At 46.1% G+C, this 24,405-nt stretch overlaps 1 protein-coding gene across 2 annotated transcripts in view; it reads right to left on the reverse strand.

The window, feature by feature from the left end:
* The window catches only part of LOC119161591 (uncharacterized), a 146,090-nt gene that overhangs the window by 119,756 nt on the left and 1,929 nt on the right, over nucleotides 1–24,405 (reverse strand). The window contains exon 1 of one of the 2 annotated variants that reach the window (XM_075878945.1): nucleotides 203–337. The exons of the other annotated variant lie outside the window; for it this stretch is intronic. The gene's annotated coding sequence lies outside the window, so the exon portion shown is untranslated. Of the gene's footprint in view, nucleotides 1–202; nucleotides 338–24,405 lie in introns of those variants that run through there. 2 annotated transcript variants of the gene reach the window in all.

The raw sequence follows: 24,405 nt of genomic DNA on the forward strand, positions 1-24,405 counted from the left end.
CAATACGTCACCAAACAAACAATGTACTACACAGTACAATCAACCACACTTGAAACAACGGACACAGACAACAATACGCACTACAATGCAGTCGCATGCATTGAACAACCAAGACACTTAAAGACCAACGAGATATAAAACCTATTCAGTCCAAAGTCCTTGGAACAAAAGTCTGAATGATACTCTTCCGAGAATCACTCACTCAAAGTCCAGCGTTGTTGTCGTTCCGCAGCTCTCGAAGTTCTCTTCCAGGAAACCTCCCGTCTTCAATTGGCCACTCTTCCAACTTCAACTTCTTCGCCGGAAATCCGTCGGCTTCACACACGCAGCTGTTGCCCGCGTCTTCGCTCGATAGCGGTAAACACACACTCTTGCCTGTAGCTCGAGCCGTCCCTACGGACCACAAACTTCGCCGACTACACGGCGGACTCTCTACGCACTCAGGCGCTCACTTCCGTCTCCTCCTGTTCTGTCACTACGGGCAGAACCTTCGCCGACTACACGGCGGAATTCCTACGCGTTCTGGCGTTAACTTCCGTCACCTCCTGCTTTCTCGTCTCGGCCGCTCGATTAAATACCTTCCGCGCCACTTTCCAGAATTTTCTCGTCCTTTCGTCGGCGCGATACGCAGCGAAGGCTGGAGAGAGGCGAGACGGTTTGTCAGCCCTCCGCGTCGGGTGACTCAGCTCGGCGTAGCCACGCCTCCCTCGTTCTGGAAATTTCTAGCGCTTGCCCGGCCGCCGCTGTGGGGTGAGGAGGTTCGTCTGCGAAGCCGTGCTTCTGCGGGGAGAGCGCGCGCCCGGGAGCCTTGGATGTTTGCTTTCTTTTTTTTTCTTTTTACCTCGCGGCGTTTCTACCGCCCGTTGTCGCAAGGATTTGGCGGCGCGCTCTCTTTTTTAGCGCTCGTTCTGTGACACTGCCCCCCACTTTAAGAATATTATCTCATAATATTCAAAACCACACAAACGAGCGCGAACAGTCACCACACATTCTCACAGACTGTAACACAATCCGTCGCTCATGACACTTCACATTCACAATATATCACTCAATACAATCGTACATTGTAGTTCAATTCCACAACACATGAAATATAGCCACAGGTACATGCCTACAACACTTCATCACACATTCTAAACAATACAACCGTACAAAGTTCTGTCTATCCAACAATTATACAACACTATACATCACACCATCGCACAGAACACTGACTCACTCGACATACACTTGAGACACAGGATAACAAGAATATTAACACAACATATGTCACTCAGCCCTGCCGAACACATTCTGATTCCACCTCAGCACCTATCTTGAGTACTTCGAACAGCGCTTGCGCCCCTTTTTGCGGTGCTCGCTCGATCTATTCTTGTGTTTCCACGTTCTTTTTCGGCGAGCCCTTTCCCACGACGATATCTGAGGCGTCGTCTCAGCCATCGTTGTCTCTTCCGACACCGTTAACGCGTCATTACATTCGACGGGTCCTGTCTGTTTATTTACCCGCTTGATAATGCCTCTACATTTTGCCCGGCTGGCCAACTCCGTCTCCTTTATACTGTCTGTCGGTTGAGGTCGTGCCGACGTAAGTCCAGTTGCTCGGCCCGTGGACTCATTCGACACGATCGTCTTCTCCTTCGCTGTCTCTTGCGCCGCAGCTTCACCTTGGGCTCTAGTGAGACCCGTCACGGGATGCTCCTCCACTGTATCTCGCGGCCGCTGTGTTGGCGAGGGCTCTATCTTCGGGTCTTCTCCCAAACATTCCGGATCACTTGGCCCTCGCGCCCCGTCGATGTTTCCGATGACAAGGTCATACAGGGGGGTCGTCATGCATAAAGCAGTAACCTTCCCGCTGAAGTACGGGGTTTCAACCTCAATTTCTGCTTCGGGAAGCATCCGGACCGTACGGTCAATTAGGCAAACCGGTTTCGTTCTGCCTGTCAACTCTCTTTCCCGTACCAAATTTCTTCTCACGATAACCGTGGAGCTACCGGTGTCTCTTAGAACCGTAATCTTCTTGCCTGCAATCTTTCCAGGAAGCGTTGGCATTCCCTTCGTAACACCGGTTGGCTGTTTTGACATTACAGCCCCCACAATAGGAATTTTCTCCCCATTCTTCAACTCTACGAATCCATCGGTGACGGCATTATTATCAGATTTCGGTGCCGCTTGCACACAAGATACCTGGTGAGTTTGACTCACTCCGTTCCGACAAGCGTCTGCTTTGTGCCCAGTCTGACCACAGTTAAAACATTTTACAACCGTAGGGCTCGTAAAGATCGTTCGACAGTTTTTCGCGCGATGACCCACTCGGTTGCACAGAAAACATCGCGGAATGCTCTCTGGTGCACGCTTCTTTTCTTCGGGAGCCAATTCCTTCGACTCATCGGGACAATCTTTCTTGACCTTGGCCAAATTAGTTCCTCCTTGCGCTTCTAAGAACTGATCAGCCAATTCAAGCATTCCTTCAAATGACTCCGCCTTCCTCTCTTTCAAATACAGCGACAGGCTTGGGTGGCAACTAGTAAGAAATTGTTCTTTAATTAGCAGCTCTCTAAGCTCATCGTACTCCTGTGCTGTCCCTGAAAGTTCAATCCATCTGTCGAAATAATGGCAAAGTCGGGCAGCATACTGCGTAGCTGTCTCACCATCAGCTGGCTTTCCTGTCCGAAATCTGTCCCGGAATCCTTCCACGGTAAATCTAAATCGCTTCAACAAAGCAGCTTTCACCTTTGCGTAGTTGGCTGCATCGGTCGGCGTCAGCCTACCGTACACACTGAGCGCTTCACCACTCAAGCAGGTACTCAAAGCAGTTGCCCATTGCTGTTCCGGCCAATTCTGGCTCCTCGCAATCGTCTCAAATCTGTGGAGGTACGCGTCTAGGTCGTCCTTCCTTTCATCAAACGCTACGAGCAGCTTGCTTGGGTTCAAGCGGAAGCCGTGATCTTCCCGTTCGCTGCTTTCAACTCTAGCTTGGACGGGAGTTTCGTTTCGCTGTTGCAAACGGAGCCGCTCGAGTTCAATTTCGTGCTGCCGCTGCCGTTCCCTTTCAGCCATCTCCGCTTCTCTTTCTTCTTTCAGCTGGCGCTCCCTCGCTTCTCTTTCTTCTCTCGCCCTTTCGGCTGCCAACTTCTCTCTCTCCAGCTCCAACTTCAATTGCTGCTCTCTTTCTTCCTTCAGCTGTCGCTCCTTTGCTTCTCTTTCTTCTCTCGCCCTTTCAGCGGCCAGCCTTTCTCTCTCCAACTCAGCTGCCTTTTCCGCTTTGGCTCTTTCGACCGCCAACCTCTCTCGTTCCAACTCAGCTGTTTTTTCTTCCTTGGCTTTCTCAGCTGCCAACCTTTCTCTCTCCACCGCCTCTTTCTCCTTCTGGCTTACCCATTTCCGTAGTTCGGCGCCGGAAAGACCCATCTTCTCACCAAGCGCAACTAACTTTTCGAGATCCATTGTGTCTCGCAACTCGTAAATAAAACCTTGCCGCGTGCAAAAAGTATCTGCCTAAATCTGTCTATCGGAACACTCCCCTGCACTCGTTAACGAGAACACTGAACAACACACAAAATCGTTCCGATAGCACTATCAACAACTCGAGGCTCTTTCTCACTACTCTGGACACACTGTGCACCAAAAGGTCCTGTCGCGGACGCCAGATTAATTGTCACACCTGTCCCGTTTATTAGGGAGGCGATCGCCGGGCTAATTCCAAGAGCCGAAGTATCGGCCCCCCCGAACCGCACCACGAAAGCGTGGACAATTTAGAAGTGGTCCTTATTGGTGTGCCAGCGGACGCCGGCTGTGGCCCAAAGAACAAGACAGAGCCGAGAGTTGATAAACAAACAAAATTATATTCTCATTAACGGCAGATCAAAAACAATACACACGTATGCACACTCCACAATAGTTACATACAATACGTCACCAAACAAACAATGTACTACACAGTACAATCAACCACACTTGAAACAACGGACACAGACAACAATACGCACTACAATGCAGTCGCATGCATTGAACAACCAAGACACTTAAAGACCAACGAGATATAAAACCTATTCAGTCCAAAGTCCTTGGAACAAAAGTCTGAATGATACTCTTCCGAGAATCACTCACTCAAAGTCCAGCGTTGTTGTCGTTCCGCAGCTCTCGAAGTTCTCTTCCAGGAAACCTCCCGTCTTCAATTGGCCACTCTTCCAACTTCAACTTCTTCGCCGGAAATCCGTCGGCTTCACACACGCAGCTGTTGCCCGCGTCTTCGCTCGATAGCGGTAAACACACACTCTTGCCTGTAGCTCGAGCCGTCCCTACGGACCACAAACTTCGCCGACTACACGGCGGACTCTCTACGCACTCAGGCGCTCACTTCCGTCTCCTCCTGTTCTGTCACTACGGGCAGAACCTTCGCCGACTACACGGCGGAATTCCTACGCGTTCTGGCGTTAACTTCCGTCACCTCCTGCTTTCTCGTCTCGGCCGCTCGATTAAATACCTTCCGCGCCACTTTCCAGAATTTTCTCGTCCTTTCGTCGGCGCGATACGCAGCGAAGGCTGGAGAGAGGCGAGACGGTTTGTCAGCCCTCCGCGTCGGGTGACTCAGCTCGGCGTAGCCACGCCTCCCTCGTTCTGGAAATTTCTAGCGCTTGCCCGGCCGCCGCTGTGGGGTGAGGAGGTTCGTCTGCGAAGCCGTGCTTCTGCGGGGAGAGCGCGCGCCCGGGAGCCTTGGATGTTTGCTTTCTTTTTTTTTCTTTTTACCTCGCGGCGTTTCTACCGCCCGTTGTCGCAAGGATTTGGCGGCGCGCTCTCTTTTTTAGCGCTCGTTCTGTGACAGACGTGCAGTTGCAAGTAATACGCTACTGGTTTCCTTATCAAATGAAAAGTAAAGCGTCATACTTGGTTGGGACGCCACATTCCAGATGAACTGTAAACAATTTTAATGCGAACACACTTACGACGTCTTTGTGAGTTGGGTTGTGTTGCTCCTGTCACTGCGTTTCCTCAAATATTCGTTAGCGCACAAGCGATCCGTGTCTGCTTTCGTGGGTTTGCGGCGCAGACGTACGCAAAGCTGTTGAAAAGCGTGAAGTCTCTGGAGGCCTTAGAGTAATCCAAGCCGGTGCGCCCACGAATGTCGCTCGCTGACGACGCTCAGGAACTTGCATAGAGACTTTCCCCCGTATTCTAGAACGTCCCTTCACTCGACGCTTCACCTTTACTTAAGAAAGCCGATGGAAGCACCCTCTCTAGGCAGGGCAAGTCACTGCATATCAACGATGATGTGGTGTGATTCTCGAGCAGCACAGCGTCAATTTCAGCCGAGCAGCGGCGCAGTGCTCAACTCTGTCAAGTGAAGGCTTAAAGTCGAGTCGAGGATCATTTGTGAATACGGGGGTTTGTTTCTCGCTCGGCACAGACCACTTGCGGCCAAGCGACGGCCACGTGCGGCTTCACGCTTCCGCTCTCCTTGGCTGCATACTGGCGCGTAAAATGCTAAACTAAAACGCGCAGGACGTCATTTATCGATAGAGGCATTGCGGTAGTCTAAATTTGTAGGTTTAAGTTTGAAATCGGCCAACTCAGTTCATCACTGTGCAAAATGAGAACCCTACGCGACATTTAGCCCATGTAATGTCGCTGTATCCTCTATTCCGGCACGTGGTGAGGAGTGAAACTTTTTTATAATATTATGTAAATTATGTAGAAAGGAACCAAAATGGGAAAGGTCTAGCTAGCACGTCTTTCTTTTTCTTCGTTGAAGCAGGACGTGCAGCCATCTTGGTGGCCAATCTTTCCTTGTTATCCAGGCAGCTTTCTGGCAACTTTCACCGTGACTTTGACAGTGAGCAGTGCTGACACGCTACAAAACTATAAATAAGTAAAACGTGAATGAAGAACGGGTCACAAAAAGACCCACTCGTGCGTCTTTTTTTGACCCATATAAGATGTCAAAACCCTCGTCCTCTTTGGATGAAAGCATGTACCTCCTGCTAACATTCGAACAACCAAAACAATTTTCAATCACGCACGTCCCCCTTCACTTCGGTCACGTTCTAGCCAACTTCAACAAGCTGGCTGAGGCCTCTTCTACCACTTCTTATTTGACTGCATCGATACACAAGTGCTATCGATTTTAGGACTATTAGGGCAAATGTAAAGACAAAACTGAATTTGCGACATGATGGTCTTGCTGTTACACTTACGTCAGTCAGGTCCCGATACAATTTTCCACTTAGGGACCTCCTATATACTAAACACATGTAACATTCTTCTATTGGTATCAATAAAAATTCTGATTCTGAGGTGCTTTAGACATTTCTTAATCTCTTGCTAGATTTTTTGACGTATTTCTTTATTTGCTTCGTCGTTTTCACTGCTTGTACTCTTTTTTTTTCCTTTCCATATAGCCTCCAACACCTGATCTCATATCGCAGAGCTGACACGGACGATTCAGTTCAACTTATAATATCCCTCTGTTCCTATCACTGAGTTTAGATCTGTTGAACGAGAATAACGAGAGTTGAACGTAAATGTAAGACTTGGGAGAGTCTGCATTTCAACGCCTCTTGTGAGGCTTTAAGGCCGAAGCAGTAACAATCTTGTCATACGTACTATGGCTGCTATGTTTTGGGTTGAAATGCGGTTTTCGAAGAAGTATGGAAGCAGGAACAATATACGGAGGACGTGGGTTCTATGTCTTTATATATTCCTATATGTGTCGGATAGTAAATTCAAGAGTTATACAAGCATAGTGTAGTCAGGGAAATGTATACGTAAATAATGTTTAGGCTTTTAAACGCCAATGATAACACAATGATACATGCTAAACAGTGATGGTGGTGCACTACGTAAAGTGGAACTCCACAATAATTTTAAACACCAGAGTTTTCTTAATATACAACAAAACCTAAATCAGACGAAAATATTCGGGTGTGCTTGGCATTTCAGTCACGTAGAAATATGGAATGTGGGCGGGAGTAGAACACGTGAACAACAGCATAGCAGCGCAACACCTTGGTCGCTATGCTATCATGCCGTGCGGAGTGGCAAATTTTTAAGAAAAAAAACACCAAAGGAAAAATAGAAATGCAACCATAAGTGCCCAATGCTCTTTATGTGCTCAACGAGCTATCCCCAAATCGCTTAATATATTCGCTTTTATTCTTTGCTTACTTCTCTGAATAAAAACAAGTGGGCTGGCAACTCTAGCCGTTGTGAATCGCAGCGCATTCCGTCAAGAAATATACGCATCAGACTGCACCGCCTTTCTTCGAGTCGTCTACAAAGTGCCACTGCTGGCTAAATATTTAACCATCTTTACTTCTAACGTCGCCTCGGGTGTTCACGGGACGCGTCCATGTTGACACATAAACAAGGGCGCCAGCAGCAGGTGGGAAACAGGGACCGAATTGCCTGGGAGGTGAAAGCACTCCAGTTACATGCGTACGCATTTGCATTCGTGGGCACCTTTCGAGCCTAAAGTGGCTCCATTTGCATCTACCTGCGGGCAACAAGCGAGGGACCGAAAATGTATACGACACGTGGACGCTGAAAACGCACAACGGCACAGGAATGCGTGAAGCGTCGGTTTGCCGATGCATGATGCGCAGTTTTTTTTTTCTTTAGCTCGTAGCGGGTGTTTTATCCATGTCGAGGTAACAAGCTTACTGACAAAGACTAGAGCGCACGCCCCGGCATCCATTTGACGGCTCCCTTCAGGGGGAATGTCACTTTTGGCTGGGCTTTTTTCGTCCCTTCGGCTTTTCCACGGCAGGCCTCAGGGGTGTCCCGACATCCTTCAGATAATAGAGCGTGCTCGACGTACAGCGGCCATCGCTGGCTAAACAGCTACCTCTCTTGTCGACTTCAGACGTCATGCGCCAGTCACGCCCATGCTCCCCCTACACCCTGCCGTTCGCTGGTTTCTTTCGCGACACAAAATCGCTGCCATCGCTATGGAGACAAATGACCAAAGGGGGTATCGGACATTTCTCAAGGAGTTAATGGACTGCAGTGGTGTGCCCGATTGTCACCTACCTCGCACCTGCTCCTTCCATTCAATTGCTAAGCAACAGAGACCAGCGTATTAATAATAATCATCATCAGGCTGACTGCGCCTGCTGCATGGCCCCTGTCATGTTCCGCAAATAAACCCGGTCCTGCGCTTGTTGTGGCCACGTTATACCCGTAAACGTCTTAATGTCATCTGCCCAACTAACTTGCTGTCTCCCACTCGCACATTTGCCTTCTCTCTAAATCCCGTCTGTTATTCTCATTAACCAGCACTCATCTCGCCTGCGCACTCTATGCGCTGCGCATGTTTGTTTCTTCTTCCTGATTTCGACTGATGTGTTTAACACCCATACGTTGCTTGACGCAGTCAGCTGTGATCCTGTACAAGTGAAAACAGGGGAGGGGAGATTTCACGTGCAACCTTTAGCGTACAATAAGCACCTGGTTTTTTAATATTAATTTGTTTCTTAATAAGCTTTTAAAAAAACAATGCAAGGGTTCACAATGCAAGGCCGCTGAGATAGCTCAGTGGTTAGAGTATCGAACGCGTTCTTCGAAGGTCGTAGGTTCGATTCCTGCTCACGGCTGGTTATTTTTTCATCCACTTTTCTTTCTTCTTATTTGCATTCCATTGGTTGTAATAACTTCCCCTGTACATTCCTTGGCATTACTGTCTGTTATATCTCATATATATATATATATATATATATATATATATATATATATATATATATATATATATATATATATATATATATATATATATGAGATATAATGAGCCATTATGAGTCATCCGGAAAACAGCTAAGGAACAAAGAGAACCAACTCTTTGCTACGCGGAATTTCACTGCCGATGAAAGAGCGTCACTTGATAACTACAGGCAAGAAAAAATTCGCGAGCTCAGCGACAAAAAATATAAAAAATTGATACGCGATAACATTTGCACAAGCGTCAGCACTCTTGATGACGCAACGTCTTCAGTGCATTTGTCCTCCGCAGAAGCTGGAAATATAGTAAATATTTCTAGTGCCACGTTATCAGCTGAAGAATTGAGCGTTCTTTCCGGTGGTTTGAACTTTTGCCCTGCCACTGGAGGATACAATGAATTCCAACTAATCAGTGATTTACACAATTTTGAAAGAAGCATGCGTTTACGCGAATACTTTCATAATCGGCCTCCATCTATCAAAACAGCGATTTTTTCTACTAAGCACTGGACTCCCCCTTCCCAAAGGGATAAATGTCTCGATATTTACATCCGAGCAGTGCAGCGAGATGTACTCGAAGCATACAAAAAGCAATCGCCGTTTCACCGCAACCTAAGCGACAAAGAAAAACAAGCGATCCAGACCCTGGCTTCTCGAGACGACATCGTCATCAAACCGGCCGATAAAGGGGGAGCAATCGTAATAATGAATAAGGCGGATTACCTTCGTGAGGCCTACAGGCAATTAAATGACCTCACATTTTACAGACATTTGAGCTACGACCCAACCGAGGAATTCAAGACCAAAGTAAAAGAAACTTTAAAAAAGCTTGTAAGAAAAAATAAAATTCCAGAAACTGTGCTTAAATCCTTAGTCCCCCTGAGTCCGGTAGCTGGTAGATTTTATCTGCTTCCTAAAATTCATAAACAAAATAATCCAGGCCGGCCAATAATTTCAGGAATAGGAACCATTACGGAAAGCCTGTCTCGATATGCAGACAGCCTAATTAGTTCAATTCCTTCTAACTTTTCTTCATATGTCAAGGACACTAATCACTTTCTGCGTGACATTGTAAATATGCGTGTTCCGAGTGGGGCTCTTCTGGTCACACTAGATGTGGTGTCACTGTACACAAATATACCCCATGCGGACGGGATTCGTTCTGTACTCCAAGCATACAATGACTTGGTAAATGACAAACCCATCGACGGTTCCACCTTGGGCACTATTTTATCACTGATACTCGAGCTTAACAACTTTGAATTTAACGGTGAACATTATGTTCAAACCAGCGGCACCTCGATGGGCACAAAAATAGGTCCCAATTATGCAAACATCTTCATGGGCATTCTAGAAAATAACTTTCTCGCCACTCGTGACCTTAAACCACTTTATTACAAACGCTTCATTGATGACATTTTCTTAATTTGGCACCATGGTGAAGTGGCATTACAATCTTTCATTGCAGACTTTAACAAAGTAGAACCATCCATCTAGTTTTCCCACTCTTATTCACCAGTCACCATAAACTTCCTTGACGTCAATGTAGCTTTAAGCAATGGTAAACTAACGACAAACCTATACAGGAAGCCCACTGACCGACAAAGATATCTTCATTTTAAAAGTAGCCATGTCAAACACTGCAAAACAAGTATCCCTTATAGCCAAGCTATCCGTTTTAAAAGAATTTGTTCGGACAACAGGGATTTCACTCGCAACTGTGACCAGCTCCGTAAAGCATTAACCGAACAACAATATCCTTCACAAATAATTGACGACGCTCTCCAACGAGCAAAATGTCTCGATCGGAAAGAGCTCATCAGTAAAGACAAGCGATTAGCGCCACCTTCCCGAACCAACCTCATTCTCACGCATTCTTCATCTATTCCTAACGTGTCGTATATACTCAGAAAGCATTACAACATACTGACACAGAACGATCGGCTTAAGGACATCTTCACTGAATCACCGCGGGTTGTATATCGGAGATCAAGGAACTTGCGCGACATGGTAACTTCTTCCAAGACTAGATTCATTGCTCCCGTTGGTTGTCACCCCTGTAAAAAAACCCGATGTAAAATTTGTGCGCACATGACCACTGCAACTGTTGCTAAAAGCACGGCATCTAACTTTTCACTTAGGATTAAAGGGGACTTAAACTGCGATAGCAGCAACATCATTTACTTGCTTGAATGCTCAATCTGCCACATGCAATACATCGGTCAAACCGAGACATCTTTTCGCATCCGTTTCAACAACCACAAATCACACGTAAACATTTTGCCACATCTTCCATTGTCCAAGCATTGTCATCTACCAGGTCATTCGTTTGACAAGATTATGGTAACACTATTAGAATCTGGCTTTAAATCGCACCATGATCGCGAAATTCGAGAATCGTTCTTGATTCACAAGTTCAACAGTCTGTTATCCGGCATTAACGAATGCGTAGGAAAAGTGTCATGCCTTTCTACGATGCCCTTACGTCCGAAATTTTGAGAAATATTTAAAGAAGCATCCCTGACGTATAATATACTTCCTAAAGGTTATCACATATTTATACTTTTTTCATGCGTCATCCCCGTCGTCAATGGTGAATGTTAGAAATGTCTTTTACATGCCCACAATCTTGTCTATTGTATTAGATTTTAATCGTTTGTAGTGTAGTCACGGCTGTTTAAAAGAATTTTTGTGACACTCACATGCTGATCGCACGTGTTTTGTACTGACGTGTTCATGCCTGCCCATACAAGCGGCCACATACTCGTATTTCTGTTAATCCTGACGAAGGCCGTGCCACGGCCGAAACGTAGAGTAAACAATTATCAAATTTTCGTAAGTGTGCTCCTTTATTCTTCACTATATTTGCACCGGACCCACAGAATTTCTTTTTTGAATCATTTTACCACTATGGGTCCCGGAAAAGCCACTACGAAAATTGTTGACTGCAAATATCCTAAGAGTGTCACATCGACAGCCATTTTGGGTGACTCACAGACAAAATACTTATACCAGCATTTTGATCCGCTTCATGCGGGTACACCAGCCTTCATCTCTCAGAGTGGTGCTACCATCAGTGATGTAAATTCACTATTGGACTTCGTGCCTCCGTTAACGGAAACGCTCATCCTTCACGTTGGCAGCAATGACATCCCAAAGTGTTCCGGCAACGTGGCTTTTGCCAGGTACCGCGAGATGCTGGATATCGTAATGAAACGGCGCCCCGCTATACGTCGAATATACGCAAGCCTGGTCCTGCCACGATCCTGCAACCGCCGTCAAGGTAGCAGAAACGAAGCCTTTGTGCAACGTTGCAACAAGTCTGCAAGATTTTTCAACCAGCTCCTTCGGAACTTTGGCCAACGTTCAAAGCTGGTATTTCACGTCGATCATGGATTTGAATGGCTCCCGTCATCTCGCGTGCTCGCAAGTGATGGTCTCCACCCAAGTTTCGAGGGCTTTGCGCTACTTGCCTGTCACTTTCGACAGTTGTGCTTCAAAAATCCACGTGATGCGTCATCGGCTGCTTGGGAAGACTACACAAGCAGCGGAACTATTTGTAATGTGCCTCGTGCCACGAAAGCTCGTTCTCACGACAATCTTCCGTCATCTGAGAAAGTGACTGCACCCTCTGCTAGAATGCCACCAAGTGGTATCAAAGCGATAAAAATTCGCTCAGCGACAGGGCGATCAAGTGCGACGACAACAGCAAACAACATACATGGAAGCAGGGCAGCGACAAGCAAGCCAACGACAAGGCGGCCATCGACCAGCAGGGCTTCTGAGAACAAGGCCACGGCGAGTGATGCAGTGAATAAGCTGACACTAAGAAAAAAGACATCGCCAAGCTGTGTACCTTCAACCAACGCAACGACCAGCCTGACAACGAGAAACAAGACACCGGCAAGGACAATTACCACGACGATGACAGACAAAGCAGTGTCTTTTTACAGGGTTACGAACAATCCAGTGAGCAGCAAGGCAACACCGGCCGCTTCTCCACCTCCCAGCGGGGCCACGTCGTCCCAGTCAAGGTACCAATTCAGAAGCAAGCGGCCTGATCCTACCCAAGCAACCGAATGACTACCACCTAGCCGGGGTAAGACTCCCTTTGGGGATGCCTCAGTGCATTTTTTGAAGCTTAGAAAAGTGATAGAAAAGCGTATTCGCTGTGACCTCCATGCTTCCACTTTAAAGATGTATATTGCTACATCAACAGTACCTAAGGGTTTAAGCCTTAACTTAAGACCTGCTACGTCTGAAATGACTAGCAATAATCTCTCCAGGTGGGACAACACGCTCAAAGAAGCGTCTCTGGAACTCACGCGCATTGTGACTAACCATTATGAGTCATCCGGAAAACAGCTAAGGAACAAAGAGAACCAACTCTTTGCTACGCGGAATTTCACTGCCGATGAAAGAGCGTCACTTGATAACTACAGGCAAGAAAAAAAATTCGCGAGCTCAGCGACAAAAAATATAAAAAATTGATACGCGATAACATTTGCACAAGCGTCAGCACTGTTGATGTCGCAACGTCTTCAGTGCATTCGTCCTCCGCAGAAGCTGGAAATATAGTAAATATTTCTAGTGCCACGTTATCAGCTGAAGAATTGAGCGTTCTTTCCCGTGGTTTGAACTTTTGCCCTGCCACTGGAGGATACAATGAATTCCAACTAATCAGTGATTTACACAATTTTGAAAGAAGCATGCGTTTACGCGAATACTTTCATAATCAGCCTCCATCTATCAAAACAGCAATTTTTTCTACTAAGCACTGGACTCCCCCTTCCCAAAGGGATAAATGTCTCGATATTTACATCCGAGCAGTGCAGCGAGATGTACTCGAAGCATACAAAAAGCAATCGCCGTTTCACCGCAACCTAAGCGACAAAGAAAAACAAGCGATCCAGACCCTGGCTTCTCGAGACGACATCGTCATCAAACCGGCCGATAAAGGGGGAGCAATCGTAATAATGAATAAGGCTGATTACCTTCGTGAGGCCTACAGGCAATTAAATGACCTCACATTTTACAGACATTTGAGCTACTCCCAACCGAGGAATTCAAGACCAAAGTAAAAGAAACTTTAAAAAAGCTTGTAAGAAAAAATAAAATTCCAGAAACTGTGCTTAAATCCTTAGTCCCCCTGAGTCCGGTAGCTGGTAGATTTTATCTGCTTCCTAAAATTCATAAACAAAATAATCCAGGCCGGCCAATAATTTCAGGAATAGGAACCATTACGGAAAGCCTGTCTCGATATGCAGACAGCCTAATTAGTTCAATTCCTTCTAACTTTTCTTCATATGTCAAGGACACTAATCACTTTCTGCGTGACATTGTAAATATGCGTGTTCCGAGTGGGGCTCTTCTGGTCACACTAGATGTGGTGTCACTGTACACAAATATACCCCATGCAGACGGGATTCGTTTTGTACTCCAAGCATACAATGACTTGGTAAATGACAAACCCATCGACGGTTCCACCTTGGGCCCTATTTTATCACTGATACTCGAGCTTAACAACTTTGAATTTAACGGTGAACATTATGTTCAAACCAGCGGCACCTCGATGGGCACAAAAATAGGTCCCAATTATGCAAACATCTTCATGGGCATTCTAGAAAATAACTTTCTCGCCACTCGTGACCTTAAACCACTTTATTACAAACGCTTCATTGATGACATTTTCTTAATTTGGCACCATGGTGAAGTGGCATTACAATCTTTTATTGCAGACTTTAACAAAGTAGAACCATCCATCTCCTTTTCCCACTCTTATTCACCAGTCACCATAAACTTCCTTGACGTCAATGTAGCTTTAAGCAATGGTAAACTAACGACAAACCTATACAGGAAGCCCACTGACCGACAAAGATATCTTCATTTTAAAAGTAGCCATGTCAAACACTGCAAAACAAGTATCTCTTATAGCCAAGCTATCCGTTTTAAAAGAATTTGTTCGGACAACAGGGATTTCACTCGCAACTGTGACCAGCTCCGTAAAGCATTAACCGAACAACAATATCCTTCACAAATAATTGACGACGCTCTCCAACGAGCAAAATGTCTCGATCGGAAAGAGCTCATCAGTAAAGACAAGCGATTAGCGCCACCTTCCCGAACCAACCTCGTTCTCACGCATTCTTCATCTATTCCTAACGTGTCGTATATACTCAGAAAGCATTGCAACATACTGACACAGAGCGATCGGCTTAAGGACATCTTCACTGAATCACCGCGGGTTGTATATCGGAGATCAAGGAACTTGCGCGACATGGTAACTTCTTCCAAGACTAGATTCATTGCTCCCGTTGGTTGTCACCCCTGTAAAAAAACCCGATGTAAAATTTGTGCGCACATGACCACTGCAACTGTTGCTAAAAGCACGGCATCTAACTTTTCACTTAGGATTAAAGGGGACTTAAACTGCGATAGCAGCAACATCATTTACTTGCTTGAATGCTCAATCTGCCACATGCAATACATCGGTCAAACCGAGACATCTTTTCGCATCCGTTTCAACAACCACAAAACACACGTAAACATTTTGCCACATCTTCCATTGTCCAAGCATTGTCATCTACCAGGTCATTCGTTTGACAAGATTATGGTAACACTATTAGAATCTGGCTTTAAATCCCACCATGATCGCGAAATTCGAGAATCGTTCTTGATTCACAAGTTCAACAGTCTGTTATCCGGCATTAACGAATGCGTAGGAAAAGTGTCATGCCTTTCTACGATGCCCTTACGTCCGAAATTTTGAGAAATATTTAAAGAAGCATCCCTGACGTATAATATACTTCCTAAAGGTTATCACATATTTATACTTTTTTCATGCGTCATCCCCGTCGTCAATGGTGAATGTTAGAAATGTCTTTTACATGCCCACAATCTTGTCTATTGTATTAGATTTTAATCGTTTGTAGTGTAGTCAAAGCTGTTTAAAAGAATTTTTGTGACACTCACATGCTGATCGCACGTGTTTTGTACTGACGTGTTCATGCCTGCCCATAAAAGCGGCCACATACTCGTATTTCTGTTAATCCTGACGAAGGCCGTGCCACGGCCGAAACGTAGAGTAAACAATTATCAAATTTTCGTAAGTGTGCTCCTTTATTCTTCACTATATATATATATATATATATATATCGTTCTGCTTGGGAAGTGAAAGGACGCCAGTTCCATACCTTCGCATTTGCATTCGTTGGCGCCCTTCGAACCTAAAGTGGCTCGATTTGCGAGCTACAAGCGAGAGATTGGTCTTTTTTCCTATTTATCTACGGCAACCAAAGACAGATATATATATATATATATATATATATATATATATATATATATATATATATATATATATAGAGAGAGAGAGAGAGAGAGAGAGATTTTTTTAAGGTATCGCTTAGTATACCCTCTGCTAGCCGACGTCGTGGACAAATAAAATTAAGACAACTGCTAAGTTGTGTTTCTTCCGTTTTATGTATACGTGTGGCCAACTAGAAAAGCTTCTTGAATATATATATATCACTTCCCGAAGCTCTTGGCAAGGAAACTGTCAGCAAAACAGACACGAAAGAAGTGAAGAATATATTAGTGCAGCATATTAGGTGGGGTTAGCAAATTGCGAACCGCCACTACCACAAATGATGTTCGGCAACCAACAGCACAAATGGATATTTATAAGGCACTTACGATCATTGCTTTTATGGAGTATAAAATTCCACATCGTGTGGCAAAAATCTCGCAGATCCCGCACCGGGATATGAGCCCCTTTAGTTATGTATGGTCAAACTTTGTTTAGAGTCCAGCTAAAGATTTTTATTAGAAGCGCAGTTACGTCAACGCCGTCACCAACTTTATGAGCTGCGGAGCGAGTTCCACCTGAATGGCCAATGTAGCTTTGTTTTTTTTGTTATTTTGAAAGTGCCGCTTCTTCATGGCGATGATAATGAAAGAACGACGCACTCAAACTAGACATACTTTTGCTGTAACTCATGGAAACTTCACGTCATTCATTGCGTTTGTCTTGGGTGCATTAGCCCGGACTGCGTACTGATATCCGCATACGATACCCTTGATTTGTGCTCCAAAACTCTTCTGTTTTTTTTTCTTGAACGTCACAGTTTGCCGTGCTCGTGTAGCACCTAAAGTACTCCACTGTGACGCGAAGGTCGTGTGTTTGATCCCGGCAGCGGCGTTCACATTTCGATGGAGGCGAAATGGTATAGAGACCTGTGTATTGGGTGATGTCAGTGCACTCTAAAGAACACCAGATCGTCGGAGTTTGCGGAGCCCTCTACTACACCGTCTCTGATGATCACATCTTGGTTTCGGAACGTCAAACCCCAGAGATTTTTATCATTCTTTAACTTCACATTGTTGTGCAAAGACACAAATACAGATACACAGAGAATCAACTATTGCAACAAGTCTTCTTGCGCAATATTTTCTATGAAATGAATAATAAAGAACTTGTCGGCGCAACCAAGGGGAGTGTAGCTAGTTTGATACTATGCCCGTTGAAGGCGCAACCAATCGTCCAATCAGCACACACAGATGCTTACGGTATTCACAAAAAGTGTAGAGATATTTATTGCCGTTTGTAACAAAGTTTGTCAAAACAAAGCTGTTTCGTTTGTACGTGTACATTTGGACGCTTTGTCAGAGCATTTAGAACACTGGAAGGGTAGCAATGAGAAACAAAGAAACCACAGCACGGTATAATGAGGCCTTTAAACTTTTTTTCATGAACGGAATGTTTATCGGGAAGTGCGTCATTCGCGGAAGCAGCAGTATTACTTTCGCCAACCCTTCTCAATTTACTCCCTTTTTCTTTTATATAAACAGGTATGTTGCCCTGATTTTTCGTAAACGAAATACGGGCTAATTTGATTTCAACAAGGCACTTTTTTTTTCTCAAAAAGCTTTCAAGTCCACGGTTACCGTCTGGGGAAATTCGCATTCGAATGACGTCAACAGCCTTGGCAACCGAAAAGCTTTGGGCAAACGTGCCGAGTGGGGATAAGACAGAAATGAGTGCATATTTCAGTCCTTGATGAAGAGTAAACAGTTACTTCTGCAAAAAGCGTGTGCAGGGGGATTTCTGACGCCTTTCATCTCCCTTCGCACTGCTCGCTCTCATATTCCGCTAGGCAGAAATAAGCGAGGGCGCGCGAAATGCGCCGCGGGGATCCCCCTCGGCGCCGGCCTTTTTCTGTGTTTCACCCAGGCTGCACGCTGACGTCAAACGGCGAGCGACCTTCCACAGCTGAGGCCAGTGCGGGCACCCCCATTGGTGAAGCCGCAATCTAGCCCTTTTTGTACAAAGAGGCGGCTGTTTGGCAAGTATCGACCCACGCTGCGCGCGCACACACACTGAGAGTTCGAGCTTAGTCCTCTTTATTTCTGTTTCTTTAAATACTTCTGGCATATCTTACAGAGGAAAAAAAAAGAGGGGCGGGGGAAGAGTGACGGTCGGAAAGCAGCAAAGTGGACCTTTTTTTCTTTCTGTTCTTAATTGGAAAGGAGCGGATTAGCGTACGCGAAATCGAAATGCACGACGGAAAAGCGACGTGAGGACCGGAAGAAGGCGACAAGTTTCGCTTTGGCGAACACCCATTTCACCTGTGCATGCCTCGCAGCACATAATCATGCGAACTGCGAATTTAATGTTTCGCTGCCGCTGTATTTTGTTTGTGGTTGTGGCCCGTCGTTTTTTAACTCTTTCTGCGTTTAGCTTTATTAATATTACTATTATTTCATACCTACCTAATTTTCCTCATTCCCCCCTAGCGTGAATTCATATTCTCCGAACATTCAGGCAACTTTCGGACCATTTGTTCACTCACCGAAAGAGATAAAAGCCGGACCGGCCTTGAAAGTTCAGAGGATGAATGGTAAGGAGAGCTTTCAAACTCGGCAAAAAAAAAAGAAGAAGAAGACCAGCTTTGGTCCCGCTTACGAGCTGGGGTTCCTTTCAGCGGCTGCTCGACTACTGTGGTTAGTGTTCAGCTTCCACCAGACCATTGGAAGGCTTTAAAGAGAGCGAAATTCAATTTCTTTTCTTCTTTAAAAAGGCAATTTCGAGTTTGTAAGAGCTGCAGGGCTTCTGACGAATCTCGTATAAGTTGGACTTCTCTGCACGCCTCTGAGCAGATGGCGCACCTATTCTCGGAGGTAATGTATAAAATAATAGAGAGAAGAAAAAAAATTAAGGACGAGTACCTTCGCAAGAAGCACTTGAGATGGCCGGCTTTGACCAAGACTATACACTGATTATTTGCCGAGTTTCCCTTGCTCACTGGATTTCATTATTTACTAATTCACCCGAAAGGCACGGCGACTCTGCTTCTGGGCATGTTTAGTTCAAAAGTAGTTTTACTCCTGATTTTTCAATAGCAAAAATACACAATGAGTTCTACAGCATGAGCGCTGAGTGCACTTCTGTAGAATCAAGCACAAACTCTACAATCTATATGCAAGAACACTTCTACAAAAATGTTTCCGGAAAGCCCACAGTTAAAATTTTACCACGAAAGCACAGGTTCATGCCATTTTCTTTCTTTCTTTCTTTCTTCCTTTCTTTCTTTTTTCTTTCTTTCTTTCTTGTTTGTTTCTAAATTTGTACTGCTAACACTGAGTACTCACCGGAAATCTTTCTTCATTGTCTACGCTTATCAGGCTAACATGGTTTGCGGAGACTGGTAGTCTTATCCAAACTAATTTTATTTAGGCTAAACCAGAACTATCTTCTTTCAAGGACGAATTCATTATTCAGTTGCAAGGGAGAACAGAATGATGAATGTCACTGACCCATTTTATTGTGCCACTGACTTTGTCTTGGTATTTAGGAGCAAAGCTTCTCAGGCCCGCAACCCACCGTCACCGTGGAAGCTCCCTGAGCCGGGCAAGCACGCCGATAAAAACAACAGGTGCACGCTATACAGGCAGATGGCTTGCGCTGCACCGTGCGCACCACACTCGTTCGTTCAGTCGTTTCCATCCCCTAGTGCCGCAGACGCTTTCCCCACCCGCTCCCTACACAACCGCCTTCATGAAAGCCTGCAGCGAAATCAGGCGCTCATTAGTTTGCGTCCCATTTTAAAGTACTTTCGCTCATCGGTTGAATATGTACTAGGAACGACGGAGACTTTTCATCGTAAACGTCTCTTTAGAGCAAAAACTCCACGAGAGTGCTCGAACGTCTCTCTCTCTCTCTCTCTCTCTCTCTCTCTCTCTCTCTCTCTCTCTATATATATATATATATATATATATATATATATATATATATATATATATATATATAAGAAGCCCACGATCATTTCAGTTCTAAACAGGGAGGCTGGTTAACCTGGCCATAATGTGTCTATCCTAAGCAGCGCTGATCGTCGCCATGAACCGGCACATGCTCTCTCCGTTCTTTTCTTCACCATCAGGTCATTTTTTTTAGTTGTTTGTACAGGCTGACTCAGGTCAGCCTGTACAGCTACCAAACAAATTAATATGTTGCCATGAATCCAAGATTCGGTTTCTTTACTATTACACTATTTTCTATTGCTATTTCTTGCACTGAGTTTATTCATGCAGTGTTTGGTCCGCAACTGTGTAGTTGCGCCCCACCGCGGTGGTCTAGTAGCTAAGGTACTCGGCTGCTGACTAAATCAAATCCTGGCTGACTAAATCAATTCCCTGCTGTGGTGGCTAAATTTTCGATGCAGGCGAAAAGGCCGTAGGGTCCGTGTGGTCAGTAGTGCAATATTATACGCGTTACAAATCCAGACGGAGGTGTTCCGTTCCATCGAGTCGCACCTTGTTGACTTTTTGAGCAGTCAGGAATACCGTGACGTTCTATGTCACGTGAGCCTAATACGGACGAAGGCGTTCCGTTTCATCGAGTCACACTTGCTTGGCCCACTTGAGCCTTAACAAATGCCATGACGTTCTATGTCACATGAGCCAAGTTGTCATGCATCTGTTTTTACCTAATGGCAGAGGCAAAGGAACGGTCGGACAGAACGTCCTAAACGAAATGAATGGATTGAAATGGGTGTGAGGCGGCATGGATTGGATTGAAATGGAAGCAATTCGCACCTTTTTAGTATCCGGCTAATTTGAGAACATGACGTCGCAGCGGGCCTCACGCGCTTATGCCTAGTTCACACTGAAACATCCGCTTTCTACAGCAACCGAAATTCCCCTGCCGCCGAAACGCAGCGTCGTTCGCACTGGACGCGCCCCGCGCCGCCTAATAGGCCATCTACTACGGGGCGAACGCGGGATGGATGCGCTGTCACCCGGTTGTTGTCGCGGCTTGCTAACGATACTACGCTATCCGGTGGTGTATACTTCGACGATTTTCGTACGCAAGAAGCAAGAAAAGACAGTACTGCTTACTTTGCTGGCAAGTGGCTGTCTTGTAATGCACGAAGAGCAGAAAAACCACCGACGCCAGCGGCGTTGGTGGGTTTGTTTTGCTCTGCAAGACCGCAACAAGCTCCGTCACGCCAACAGCAAGCTCGGTCACCTCTTTCACGAAATACGGAGGCGAAGTAGGCACAGAGTAGGTTAAACTCCCGTTGGTTTCAACATTCAGTTACGTGCACTGCGGCATAACAAGTGAGTAGGGCTTGGCCGCCATTTTTCTAAATTCCTCGACTAGCGCTCCTATTGGTCCGTGGTGACCGATTCGGCGGCAGACGCCGCAAAAATCGGTCCGAGAGTGATCGGCGCGAAGAGGGCCCTTTCGGCAGAACTCGCCACCGCCGAACCGGATTCGGAGCACTTTCGGCGGCCGGAATGCTCAGTGTGAACGCGGCCTAACGCTGTGACTGAATCCTCCCTCCGTTGTCGTAGCCACCCTGTCTGTCCGTTGTCGTAGACAGACGAACAGACAGACAAACAGACAGGAAGGCAGGCAGGTAGACCCACAGAGTTAGATAGACATACATACAGACGAAGAAACGGAGGGATGGACAGACAGACAGACGAATAGACGGACAGCCAGCCAGCCAGACAGACAAAAAGATAAACAGGCAGACAGAAGGACGGACGGATAGAAGAACAGACAGACACACAGCAGACAGATGGACAGACAGACAGGCAGACAGAAAAACGGATGGTCGGAAAGACAGACATATCGACAGACAGACAGGCAGACAGACAGACGGACGGATGGAAGGATGGACGGATAGACAGGGAATTTCACGGTTTACCGATGAAACCCTTTCAAGCTTTGCCCCACTCATCATCATTCACTGTGTGGATATGCTGCGATTTTTTTTTTTCAGGGCAGGCCCTTCATGCTTTTGAGTGAGTCACTTAGGTCCTGCCACAGCCGAAGCCGGTTGGCGACGGTGAAGGCCGTGACCCAGCTCGATCACTTTCGCAGTGAGCTAGGGATGCTCCTCCATGAAGGCGAGCACCATCGCGCGCTGAGCCTCGGGAACGCAGAGGAGACGCTACCTGTTGATGTGCCCTCCACCATGATTCGCTCGACTGAGCCAACAGCTTCAAAAGTCACGCCATTTCACCTTAAATAGTGGTGGAGACTTGAGTAATGATTGATATGTAGGGTTTAACGTCCCAAAACCACCATATGATATGAGAGACGCCGTAGTGGAGGGCTCCAGAAATTTCGACCACCTGGGGTTCTTTAACGTGACCCAAATCTGAGCACACGGGCCTACAACATTTCCGCCTCCATCGGAAATGCAGCCGCCGCAGCTGGGATTTGAACCCGTGACCTGCGGGTCAGCAGCCGAGTACGTAGCCACTAGACCACCGCGGCGGGGCGTGGAGACTTGAGTAGAGTAATTGCTTGAAAGAATGTATAACCTAGCGCCACCACTCACCGAAAGTGGCATAGAGTAAAACTAGGACTTCGTGAAGTAGTGACACTCTCCTCCTCCGCTCACGTTTCTCCTCACCCCCGTATTCACAAACGCTCCTCGACTCGAATTTCACCCTTCACTTGGCTTAGTTGAGCACTGCACCGCTGCTCGACTAAAATTAACGCAGCGCTTTCCAAGAAACGCTACAGATTATAGAAAATATGCAGTGGCTTCATCTGCGAAGAGATGGAGCTTCCATCGGCTTTTTCATGTCAAGGTGAAGCGTGGAGTGAAGGGACGTTCTTGAATACGACGGTCAGTCTCCTCTCTTTCGCACTGGCATTACGAACATGGCGCCACCTGCATTGCTCCTGCGTAGCAGACGCCCTTTCGCGAAGAGAGCTCTTGCTCGGCGGGCAGCGCGCTAAGAGCATTCGCGCCAGTCGTCTAACTCGTCTTCAAATTATCTTAGCGAGTGTAGTATTAGCCCATATGAGCTCTATATAGTGCCAAGTGCAACGCATACTATCAGCGTCAAATGAAACCTGAACAGCGGGAAGTCTTAGCGATGGTACAGCGCGCGACGTCCACATATCACCATGGATAGGCAGGCGTGTATGCGCAGAGCAGCCGAACGCCACGCGCGTGTCGGTTAATGGTGATAACTGGACGGTGCACGCTATACAATCGCGAATGCTTGTCGCTATTTGGATTTCTTGACGCTGATAGTACTTGTGATCAGGCCTTGATCGAGTCACTCGGCATCGCAGTGACCGGGTGTCATCTTTGTGAGCGTCACCCTTTAGTATGTTCTTAAACGTAAAAATGTGTTCGTTAGTGTGATTACCCGTTTTTACTTGGCCCATCGTTTGTTGCGTCTCCGAATAAGCTTTACATTGTAAATAACATTGCTGAAACGTTCATGTGCGGCTGCTATGGCTAATCTTTCTGTTAGCTGGCACGATTGCGCCTGAAGGGACAGTGCGGCTGTCTTTTTACTCAGCGCATTGGTGGTGCAAGCTTCACCGTGTGAAGGGTACACAATATGTGCAAAGAGCATTCACAGTGACTGTCATCCAATGAAAGCTACAACTCGCGTCAACGAGGCACGGCGATGTCACCGATGGCCTATTTTAGCGAAGTTGTTACATTCGAACAGCTATGGATGTTTCGTGAAGTGATTAGACGCACTAATAATATTCCAGAAGTGTGCCTTGTGAACGTATCTCACATACGAACTATATCGCCTAATGAATGAGCCAGCGTATGAATGAACTAGTGTGCCATCATACGCGTTTAGTTCGCGAGAGCGCCACTCGCGGATACAAACCTTCACACTAAATAGCAAATAAACTGTCACGCGAAACGACACGTATGTGTGAGGCTCCTAAACGATGCACGAAGTGAATGTCTCGAAGGCATGTACGCTTTGCATAGCTGCATGCCCGTGCATCGCTAGTCCCCCGGCTAATCGGTCAACGCAAAAGAGCCACAAAGAGCAATTTTCTCTGAAGTATACTAGCACGCGACAAAACCCAACGGAGAGTACCAATCTTGATTTTCGTTGTTGCACTCCAGTTTTGTTTATTCAGAACAGCAACGCAAGTTCTCTGATGTTCCGTAATCGCAATTTCGGGCGTATTTCCGCTTACATTCTAAGCGCACAAAGCAGTACCGCAAATTCAAATCAGTCGGCACATAATGACAAGCAGAACACGTAAGGGTGTATTGTGGGCAAAAAAAAAAAAACAACCCCTACAGAAGAGTTAATGAAACCTTAGTGAGAGATCGCGACGTCCTGCACAATTAACTGCAACTTGTACCAGAAGGCGCAACAAACACTCTGGACAACGAACAGCGACGTCAT

This window comes from Rhipicephalus microplus, chromosome X (assembly GCF_043290135.1).
Source record: "Rhipicephalus microplus isolate Deutch F79 chromosome X, USDA_Rmic, whole genome shotgun sequence".
Lineage (NCBI taxonomy): Eukaryota > Metazoa > Arthropoda > Arachnida > Ixodida > Ixodidae > Rhipicephalus > Rhipicephalus microplus.